The 11,894-nt window shown below is 34.9% G+C and overlaps 1 long non-coding RNA gene across 1 annotated transcript; it reads left to right on the top strand.

Moving 5' to 3' along the window:
• The first annotated feature begins 5,260 nt into the window (after positions 1-5,260).
• LOC131158393 (uncharacterized) lies at positions 5,261-6,100 on the top strand. The gene is made up of 2 exons (XR_009137477.1): positions 5,261-5,364; positions 5,860-6,100. It is a non-coding gene; the product is annotated as an uncharacterized LOC131158393 (long non-coding RNA).
• The last annotated feature ends 5,794 nt before the right edge of the window (positions 6,101-11,894 follow it).

Here is an 11,894-nt window from a genome sequence, read left to right as displayed (position 1 = left end):
ATAAAGTTAGAATTTCAAGATTGACTACCAATTGACATTAACAGTTTCAATCACAACAATTAATCTGAGACAACTACACGGTCTTACTCTAATTCATTATCATTGTATTGACAACTTTCACACTATTACACTTTAAAAGGTATCCATTTTTTTGTCCAAAACATTCCTGAAATACAATTCCATGAAAGATAGGTCATTGACTTTACCAATGATGGGTTCTTTCGTTTTGAAATTCTCCTCGTACCTCTTCCTTTCACTAGCGGAGATATACCACTTGCCCAAGGTTTCTCCCACCTCTTGAACTGATTTCCTTTTCTCCCCCTTTGTCATGATGAAATAAGGAGTTTGAATGGAGTGATTTGGTGTTAAGAAGGGATAAGGTTTGTGAAAGAATGCCGAAATAAGGAGAAGGAGAGGGTTTGGTTGAGAGAGAAGGGAAAAATGAAGCTTTTCGGCCAAGAAAAGTTTTTATACCCCGACGATCTGGTCGACTAGAGACACTGCCGGTCGACTAGACATGCGTTAAAACTGATCAATTTTCTCTCTATTCAATCGACTGTGGAAGGGGACCAATCGACTAGACCTGCAAAAATGGTCAACTCTCACTAGCCGGTCGACTAGTTATACGTTCGGTCGACTAGGGGAAAACAGAAAGTTCCAGTGGATGGTCTGGTCAATTGGCTATCACGCAAAGGGGCAAACAAAAAGTCACGATCGACTATCCAGTCGACTGATGGGCAATCAGAAGGGTTCATTCGATGGTCTGGTCGACTAGTACTTTGTTATGACTGTGCCCAGAAGGGTTCGGTTGACTGGGCCTATGGTCTAGTCAACTGGGCTTCTCAAATTTTGAGAAATTTTCCATTTTTTTTTCACCTTATTTTTGCATTTAACTCTTTAGCCAAGGGTTCCATATCTTCAGTAACTTAAAATTGGCTTGATTCTTAAGCACAAACCACTTAGTTCTCTAATCCTAAGGAATCATTTTGGCTTGTTTTGGTACCCATGTTTCTTTGAGTCTTAGCGGGTTAAAACCCAATGTTTCTTTGACTCTCCAGACTTATTTGATTTTCACACCTTTCCTTTTAAATGAGCAATCAAATTTGATATGACCCTTCTTTTTACATAGGAAGCACGTGGTGTGATCATAGGAACTAGAGAAGGTACTAGCATAGAATTTGGAGGCTTTTACAAGGTACCCTAGATGTCCTTTTTCTTCTTGTTTTCAATTCCATTGTATCCTATGTCCTCATTGTCTAAGATCATCTTTTGTGAGCCTATTAGCTTATCAAAATTCTCTTTACCTCTCGTAAAAGTATAGATGATCTTAGAATGTTCCACTATTTTTTTTTCAAGGATTAGTATTTCTGAATCTTTTATGTCTTTGCAATTTGCTTGTAATCTTACAAGCTCTTTGGCCATCTTGTGAATTTTCCGATAAAGTTCAGAAATATATAGATCCTTCTCATTTTCAATAAAAATTTGGGTTCTTAGATTTTTTAGCTTTTTCATCACCTTTTTATTCTTGCTTTATAATTTCTTGATTTTTAAGTCCTTTTCTTTTTCAACAAGAATTTTAGATGCTAATTCTTTCATTGAGGCTTCATTCTTGTTTTTCAAAGAAGTATATCGCTTGTTGATTTAACAAGAATATTATGAGTCCTAATATATTCTTTTTGAAGTTCCTCATAAGTTGGCATGCTATCATCACCAGATTCATCACATGATTCACTACTAGATTTATCACAAGATACATTACAAGAATCATTGCACAAATCATTTAATGAAGTAGAAGGAGAGAAATGTACATCTTTGTCGGTTAGCACTGCAAAGCAACAATTTTCTCCTTCTTGATCTTTTAAGCTTGAATCATTTGGAGTGGTGGCCTTCTCTTCCTTGGTTTCTCCATACCTCTTATCGAGTTCCTCCAAAATATCCTTAGCATGTTGACATGTCATGATTTCTTTAAAAATATTAGTATCTAAAATACAATATAACATGTTCATGGCACTAGAATTGATTTGCTTTAAATTTATATCATGCTCATTCATTTCATAAGTTTGGGAAACCCTACATTTGAAACAATTTTTATTGGGATATAGTTCCCTTGAACAATCACTTTCTAAGCCCTCCAATCCACTATTTGAATAAAAATGATCATTCTTTGTTTTCAAGCGGTGTAATCTACACCACAAAACATTGGAGGCCTTGTAAAGGATTGGTCCTCATAAAACTGGGATACACCGATATGAGCCTTGCAATCTTTATGCAAAAAAGGTTAAACTTCTTGTAACCGGGCTCTGATACCAATTGTGAGGATTGGTGTTATCCCAAGAGGGGGGGGGGATCAATTAGAATTTTAAAAACTTTACTAATTATTTTATCGATTCAGCAATAATATCCCAATCAAAAATTAAAGTGTGTAGCAAATTACTTGAGGATTTCCACCATCCACTCCTTCAACCAAGGCTGAGCCACCTTATACACACTCCTTCACTCGGGCGGAGCCACCCGTTACACCACTCCTTATAGGTAGAGCCACCTCTCTGAGCAATATACCCTCGCTCGGTACAGTATAAACCGTAACCCTCCTTATTGGCGGAGATACCTCTCTAAGTGATATACCCTCACTTGGCACGGTTCACAACCTAAACTGCAAATACAAATTATTTGAAAAAAAAATTTGCATACAATGAATTCTCCTTCAATAGCTGATTTGTATAATGAAAAATACTTCTAAATATACTCTGAAATGATTTTAAATATGAAGCTCAGTAGAGTATAGGTATTCCTCTCAAAAATATTTTTGCAAGAAAATGAGAGTATGGAAAATGATTTTCTCAAGATTGACGTTTGAAATATCAAGAGTAAAAAGCTTTTGAGGCAAGTATATATGAGTGAATATATGCTCAAAGCTTTCTTGAATAACTCAAAAGATTTTCCCCAAAAAGAGTTTTCAAAAAGAAAGTAGGAGAAATATAAATTTGATCTTCAAAATGAGTATAAAGTATAAATAAGAATCAAAGAATGTTCAACTAAGCTTTCAAAATAATTCTCTAACATTCTTCAAGTGATTGGGCAAGGTATTTATAGCCAAAATCAAAATATGGATGTTATATGATCGTTGGACAATATAATAATAATATATTTTGAATTTTATGACCATTTTATGGCTAGAAAACCAAGAAACCGAGAGTTTCGATCGACTGAACCACGATCCGGTCAACTGACCCTAAGGCGATTTCCCTTTTTGCGATTTTCAGTTTGCCGGGTGCATGATTCGATCTACCGGATCATTCATGTATGAAGATTGGTCGACCGCGCTTAAGATCTGGTCTACCAAGCCCTCAATAAAAATGAGTTTTGGCCATTTCTTCTATTCGGTTGACTGAGCTGATCATCCGGTCGATTGGTCCCTTAATAAAAACGAGTTTTAGCCGGTGTTTTGGCTTTAAAACTATTTCAAACAATGTGTAAGTTAAACATTTTAAATAAAAAGGTTTTTCATGTAAGATTGGAGTTCTTAAGGCCGATCTATGGTTAGTGTAGAACTTCACATTAAATCAAATGATATGCATGCACAGTTGAAGTCTAAAGACAATACAACTGAAAAACACAAGTCTTCAAGCTTTGCTCTTCAGATTCCCATGGAATGTGCCAGTTGATGTGCGCGTTTAAGTGCTTTATGACTTCCATTTTGTATTAGTCATTTGTGCTTTTGGAAAGATAAACCTATTCATATACTTAAAGCACAAATGAGATATTATGATTTGTCATTATTAAAACGAGATAAAACTCAAAAAGTTAACATCAAACACTTTTCGAGTTCAGACACTTTTCGAGTTCAGTTTAATACCATATTTAATTATATATCAATATATATGGAATATGAAAAACTAGCGAACTAGTTCGAATTAGGATAAATTAATTAATATGAATATGAGTATTTTTTAAAAAAAATCCATTTAACTTTCATATTTTAGGCATGTAAGGACTAGCATCCAACTTTATAATTTTAATTTATGAAGTATGAACCTTGAAATTTTTATTTGTGCTTATAATGATATGTTTGGTTATAACAATTTAGAAATTTTTACTATATATGTTTTATTTATTTTAAGATGTGTTTAGTCATTGAATTTGCTTGAAATTGCATATAATAAACATATTTTAGTGTTATAAATATCTAGGTAACTTTTTAAATTTATTAGTATTTTTAATTTATTTTTTATTTATGTATAGTTATTTGAATTTACTGAAAAAATCAACTAGTTAATACGAACTAGTAAGAACTATTGACTTAGTCAATTTGAGAAATAATTGGGTACTTGATTTGCTTTCCGATGCATTTTTCAAAACATTATTTTTAAATAATTGATTTACCCAATTTAACATATTAGTTTGATATCATTTTCCTTATCCACAATTGGATTAAAAGGTAAAAATATCGTTTTATTAAACTAAAACTAATGAAAGATTTTTTTTTTATTAATGAAATTAAATCTTAGAATTGTTTTTTTATACAACAACAACAATGACGACAAAACCAAACCTTAAGTTGCACTAGGTGGGATCGACTATATAAATCATTTTTCTCTAATTTATGTGATCATGGACAATTTCTTTTGACAGATTCAGGTATATTAAATTTTTACTCACTATCTCCTTCCAATTTATTTTAAGTCTATCCTTACCCCTTCTACTGTCCCCCAACTCACTCTTCCTCACCAATGCACTATGTGGCCTACGTTGCAAGTGTCCATATTATCTGAATCGTCATTCCTTTATCTTATCTTCTATAGGAGTTACACTTAACTTACCGCGAATATATCATTGCTTAATTTATCTTTCAATATTATACTACTCATTCATTTAAGCATTCTCATCTCGACAATTTTTATAATTTTCATAAATTTAGAGAGTGCAGTGTCATATTCAGAAAATTGAGGGGGTATTATTCGATTTTAACCAAAATTAAATTCAAGATATAGTAATAAATGCTTACTTTAAAATTTTGCTTAGTTCGAGAAAATTAAACTCAAGTTATAGTAATAAATGCTTACTTAAATTTGTGCACAATTTAAATTCAAGTTATAGTAATAAATGTTTTTTAAAAAAAATTGTGCACTATTGATTTTCATTTGTAATTAATACACAATAGGTTTGTCTAGCTATTACACTCTTGGAAGTATCCCTTCCCATAAAAGACATTATTATTAATGCAGGCCTCTATATATATGTAGACCAAAAAACAATCTTTCCAATGCACATCAAAGTCATAATAGCAAAGCAATTTTAAGGGTAAAAACATGGAAAGAAGATCATATGGTCTTATTTTGCTGCTTCTTGTGCTCTTCATTTATGGTCTCTCTCTCTCATCCTCTCTGCATTGTCGAAAACATTGATGCTTAGCTTGTCAATGAATTGATTGAATTGCTCATAATTAAAATTTGATCCCTTCTTCATCTACTACCTCTTTAGTCTTGAAATTACTTTTTTTTTTTTGCTTTTTTTTTTGGTTCTTTTATTTTTCTAGTCATTACACAATTATTGTTCTTTAATGATATAGTAAGAATCTATAAGGTTATCGTCACAGGTCAATCAAGATCAAGATACATTGTCACAATATGAATTTGTAAGATAAGATACACCAATTTTACTCAATACATATACTGACATAGGAAGGCTCTTTAGCTCAAATGGACATATACATATACATTTATTTACTTATTTATTTATTTATGATACAAGATTTCGAGAAGTCCAATTCCTTCTGTTTTACAATTGTATTTTATTTATTATTTATTACAACAAATATTCGGTAATAATTTATATCATAGTGATCTGTTAAATTTGCAGAAAGTGAAAAAATGAAGATAAATGCAGCAACCTGCTATGGAGATATATTTGGCAATACAACAGCATGCACTCCACAAAATTGTACGAGAAGGTGTAAATCAGCTGGAAAGACAGGAGGAGAATGTCACATCTTCGACATATGCATATGTAGTTACCCTTGCTAGTCCAGCTGTATCTCTGGACAGATCATTCCATTTATTGGAGTTAAATAAAGCCAATAAACATAGTCTTTTTTTTCTTTTTATGACGTGAGAACTCTAACCACCGGCGAGCCCTTTAGACCCCCGGTCCGGCACAAACATAGTCTTTTTTGTGTATGTGTTCCATCTATGGACGTAACTTCAATAGTATAGATGTTGTTTCACTTCATGTGTTGTTTGGGACGAATTTGGGATCTATGGATTTAAATAAAATTGAGCTTCAACTCATATTTAGTGCCATTACGAGCTACCTAAAAATAGCTTTATTGTAAAAAAATAATATTTAAAATAAATATTGGTATAAAAAGAGGTGTTTGGTTTGTATAAAAAAAAAAAAAAAAAAGAACTTACTTGGAAAAATACCTTTCAAAACCACTTTTTTTTAGGAAGAAAAATAGTATTTCTTAAGATGTAAGATGCTTTTGGATAAAAAAAAAAAAAAAAAACCTAACCATTTTTATTATGTAAAGGGGTGGCCGAGGTCATTTTTTCATTATATTAAAAGAAACTTTAATTCCCATTTAACTTTTAGAAAACATTTTCCTTTTTTCAATTTTTATTTTTGAAAACAATTATAAAAAATTTAATTTGTTCTTAATTTTTTAATATTCCTATTAAAAAGGTAGAAAATAAAATGTTTGGTTAAATGTACAAAACAATTATTCATTTTTTAGTTTTAAATCTTAAAATAATCACAAAAAAAGATAACTTGTTTAATTCCTACGTTTGAAATGGCAATACGGATTTTGAGACTTGAATGTGGATTTGTATATAATCTACACAAATTAAAGTTTAAGATCCGAATCCGATGGTCCCATATACAAAGCAAGAGTTGAAAATTAGAAAAATAATAAAAAGACGTTTATCAACTTTTCTATATAAATTTGAAAACTTAGAAAATAAGGTTTATTTTTGTAATTACTTGAAAAATTAGAAATAAAAAACAAAACTATGTCGACAAGTAAATAGTGTCAAATTTGTTTATTGTTATTCATTCATTTCAAACGAATATTGTTAAAATAAAAATTACGCGACTATTTTTCATAACTAAACCAGCTCTTGTAATTTTCTTTTAACACAGGTTAGCAGTCTTGAGCAAAGCTGCGCTGCTGCATCCAGAATTCAAGATTTGGATTTGATTGTAGAGATTCCTGTGAATTTGAAGCTCTTCTATGTCTATATCTTCTCCTGGCTATGATTATTTGGTGAAAAATTGAGAATTGATATTCCAAACTCGATGATTGTTCGCAAAGAAGATTTGAAGGAGCTCTCACATGTATCTAACTCAGATGAAAGAAGAAGTTGGGGGGTCCAAAGGGCTCTTCAGTGGCTGCAGTTTCCACGTCATTGTAGACACCCTAATTTTTACCAGGTCGTTGTAATTATGAAATAGAGGCCATGAATCAAAATTGGGAAGTTCGGGATTGTTCATTCTTAATTGACCGTTCCTAAGTGTCCCTAACTAGGTTTTTCAAAATCATGATAATGAAATGAGATTGGGAATTTCTGTTTATTAACTGAAAGTCCTTGAATTTTTAATCCATATTCATGCATAAGTAGGAGCCATAAGTTGATTACCCATCAAATCATATCCTTAACCGGTTGTTTTAAAACCAAGTGCGGGAATTTTAAAATGGTGAAGAATTATTTGCGTGGGCAAAAATTTATTAATTGAGAAAAGTTTTAATTCTTATTGATTTTCATACAAGAATAGTGGCCCAAACATGCATAAAGAAACTGAAATATTTTATTAAATGGGCACGGGCCCAAGTCAAAAGATACTGAAGTATGAACAGGCACAGGCCCAAATTAAAGTGTACAAGGAAATGATAAAATACCGAATACCAGGAAATGTCGTACATACAGAAATACTAAAATACAGGGTATTACATGCAAAGTACATAGAAATATTGAAATACAAGGAGATATTATACAGACAAAGGAAATACAGGGAAGCAAAAATCAGTTCAAAATCTTTAGACGAGCTCGCTAAGCATATTTTGAAGCATCTCGGGGGTCATGTTCACCAAAATTGGAAATAAAATTAGAGAAGTCAGAGCTTTTAAGTAAAATGCAAAAGAAATTCAACATGTGCACAATAGGATTACCTTGGTTAAGGAAACTAATTCCCAAGAGATATTGCAATTTTTTTTTGAAATATTCCCTCCTCAAATTTGCTGCTGAATCTCCATTAATTGGAGAATCAGCCCAATTGCGAGAATTTGGGAATGAATTCTGTGGGAAGGAAAGCCGGCAACCGATTGCCACTGGAAAGGAAACATGAAGAAGAAGACTGAAATACCCTTGCCTAAACTAAATTAGGACCTACCCTATAAATAGGGAGTCTCGCACAGGGCAGAGACATGGAGAATTGAGCCATTAGCTAGAGAATTAAGTTATTGAGAGACTGAGGGGAGAATTGCAGACTGACAGTAAGAAGCGCAGACAGAGTGTCAGCCCCGAACCCGAAAATGGGACCCGGGGATGAAAATATAACCTAACCTGTCCCTATATCCGATAAAACATCCAAAGATAAAGTATAAAGGATGACGGTTTGATCCCGTGGGGTTTGCAGACACCATAAACACATACAAACACAACAAAATATACGCAGCGAAAAATGTCATTCTATATATATATACAGTACCATACCAAAGTCTATACAAGGGCAGAACACGGCTCTATAAAAAACATACAAACGGGCGCCCAAATACATCTCAAAATGGCAACCCATAAAAAATACAGTCCTAGCACTTACCCAAGCGCTAATCGCAGTACACCGACCACTACGCTGCCTACACCAGGATGCTAGTTCCAGTTACTCAAAGGACCTATAAAAATATACATACAGCAGGGGTGAGACACCTATCAGTAAGGAAGAACACATGTTATATTGGTGTGTGGCATATGAGTGTTATCATGACATACTAACATGCATAGTTCAAAAGTCAAAACAATCAAAACCAGTTCCAGTATTGTCATGAAACAAGCAATACAATCTGGTGTTGTCACACCCTTCGGCTCGAAGCCAGACTGTCTAGTGGTGTTTCACACCCTTTGGTAAAAACCGGCAATCTGGTGATATTTCACACCCTTCAGCCAACACCGGAAGTCTGGTGATATTTCACACCCTTCTACAAATTTTGGTGCCCCCGGTAACCTAGCGTAGCATCAGCGTTGAACCGGGGTAGATCTGGTGTTCGCACACCCTTCGGCTCATAAGCCGACCAATCTAGTGGTATTGCGCACTCTTCGGCAAAAGCCGGATTTTCAAACCTGGAACAATTCGGAACCCCATTCCTATTTCACCAAGATACAACACATGTATGCTCAAATAACCAAACAAACCACACCCATTTGGTAATCTAAAATCACGGTTTTCCAAACACATACAGTTTAAACAAGTCAAGGCACGACCATCGCTATAACACAGTATAAATCAACATATACGTTTGGTTTTCAACAAAAACAGGGATGCAGCCTGTCGCCTCCTTTTTCCCAAGACTGTAATCATGAAAAACCCATAGTTTTCCCCATTGGATCCCCCCAAATGAGTAGCCAAAACACACATAGGACCGTGAACCACAGTATCACCGAGTTCGATTTCAAAAATAACCAATATAAACACAGTTCCCCTTACCTTTTCCCTGAATAGCGAATCCCGAACTCCAAGGCCTCTAAACAGCGAACTGAGTTCCAAAACCTACAAATCACAGTATAGAATATACTCACAAGACTGTTTCCTACAAAACTACTGGATAAAAAATGAAAACCAAGCCTGACCTCAATTTTACGCCAAAACTCAAAAATCTCCGACATGGGATTCCAATCCATAGAACTTGTAGAGAATCCTTCCACGATCCTCGTGGTAACTTCAGATTCATGATTATAATGACGATTGGCGAAGAAATCTAGAGAGAGGAAGTGTAAGGAGAGTTCTAAAGAGAGAGAGAGAGAGAGAGATATTTGAAGTTTCTTAATGGTGAAGTAAAGTAAATTCTATTTATAGCCTCTTTGACCTGGGCAAACTCGTTGACGAGATGGTGTCCTCGTCAACGAGGCTCTATAGTCCTCTCGTCGACAAGACGGTGGATTCGTCGATGAATCCTGATATCCCCAGTTTGCCGAAACTCCTCTGCTTCTCCTCGTCGATGAGTCTCTAAACTTCGTCGATGAGACTTACATGGACTTCGTCGACGAACTCTGGCTTCGTCGACGAAATTTTCCAAATTCCTAACTTGCCCCTCGCTTATTTATTTAAACCCATTTATCGCAGTTCGGGTTCTTGCACAAAGGTAGAAAAAGGAGTTGGAGCCAATCCCTCAAGGAAGCATTCCATAGTGTCCCCCCATTCAGAACCCAGAAGCCAACTCAGAGACCCCTAGAAGGAGCTCACTACCTACAGACTCGCAGATAGGAAAAGAATACCAGAGGAAGGGAAGAATAAAGGTAAAAAAAAAAAAAAGGTTTAACGCCTCGAAATCATCTACTCTAATATAATAATAACGTCTTCATGACATTTTGATGCCATACTATCAAATCTCCATTTTTTTTTCATTTTAATCATAAAGCATATATTCATGATATTTCAAATATTATATCTGCCCATTCACTGCCCGCGGAAGCAAAAATAGACCTATCAAAAACTATACATACCAGAGTACTACCTCTCAACCATTACTATATATATCATTCCCTCAGAAAAAACTATAATCCAAAAACTCAAAACATTTATATACATAAATCCAGACTAGCACTTACCCTATCTGTAATATCTACACCCTGATCTTGGGCTCCTAGGCCTGGTCACCTGGTGATCTTGAAATGTTGAAATATTATCGGGGTGAGACATCTCTTAATAAGATGGAATAAATTAGTGCCAGTGCGTGGGAAATGAGTTTAAATATACATGTCATTCATCCTTTAATTAACTTAAATGAAATAGCAATTTTAAACTATACTCATACCTATACAATTTTATAGCACATATTTCTTTTCAGTACATAATTAGGCTAAAAAGCCCTATACATAAAATCTATAAGTTACATGATCTGCACACATATGAAACATTTTCTGAGATTGAGGCGTTTCGCACCATCATCCCTCAATCAACCATTCATAGCAAACACCTACTGAGATTGAGGCATTTCGTACAGCTGTCCCCCAATCAGTCATTCATAACAAGCACTTTGTATGATGGAGGCATTTCATACTGTCATCCCCCAATCAGCCATTCATACTAAGCACTCGTTGAGTTTGAGGCATTTCGTACTGCCATCCCCCAAATCAACAAGCCCTCGAGCTAAATCCCGAGAATTGGGGCTTTCGTACACCTGGAAAAGTGGATAAAAATCTATTAATCCGAACTGCATCCGACCCGTTTTAACCAATTTATAATCAACCGCTTGCTAAATGAGTCGAATATGGTTTTCCATTTTCATATCTGCCTCCTTAGCGGGTCGGGTCGAGTTTATCCAATAGATATCCGCCAACCCGCTTAAAAGCCTATTAGTAATTAACTCATAAAAGCCCAAGAACCTCTGCCCAAGTGCCAGAGGGCAAAGCCCAGTGCCCACATGGCCCGTACGCCATATAGACACAGCTGATAGCCCCCAACCCCACGCAACCCCTCCCATTCCCAGCCCAAGGCCAGCCCAGTCCCACTGATTTTCAAATAGCCATACTCCATAGCAAAACGAGCCCTAGCCCTATTTCGGCACGAAACCCTTCTTCTTCGACCCTATTCCTGCATGAAACCCTTCGTCTTCCACACTTTCGAACCAGCAGGAGCCTTTCACCGCTTCGCTAGTTTGTAATGAACCCACTTGAAATAGA

This window comes from Malania oleifera, chromosome 1 (assembly GCF_029873635.1).
Source record: "Malania oleifera isolate guangnan ecotype guangnan chromosome 1, ASM2987363v1, whole genome shotgun sequence".
In the NCBI taxonomy this organism is placed as follows: Eukaryota; Viridiplantae; Streptophyta; class Magnoliopsida; order Santalales; family Ximeniaceae; genus Malania; species Malania oleifera.
Note: the sequence above shows the minus strand (reverse complement) of the source record. Positions and strands in the feature narration are given on the sequence as shown.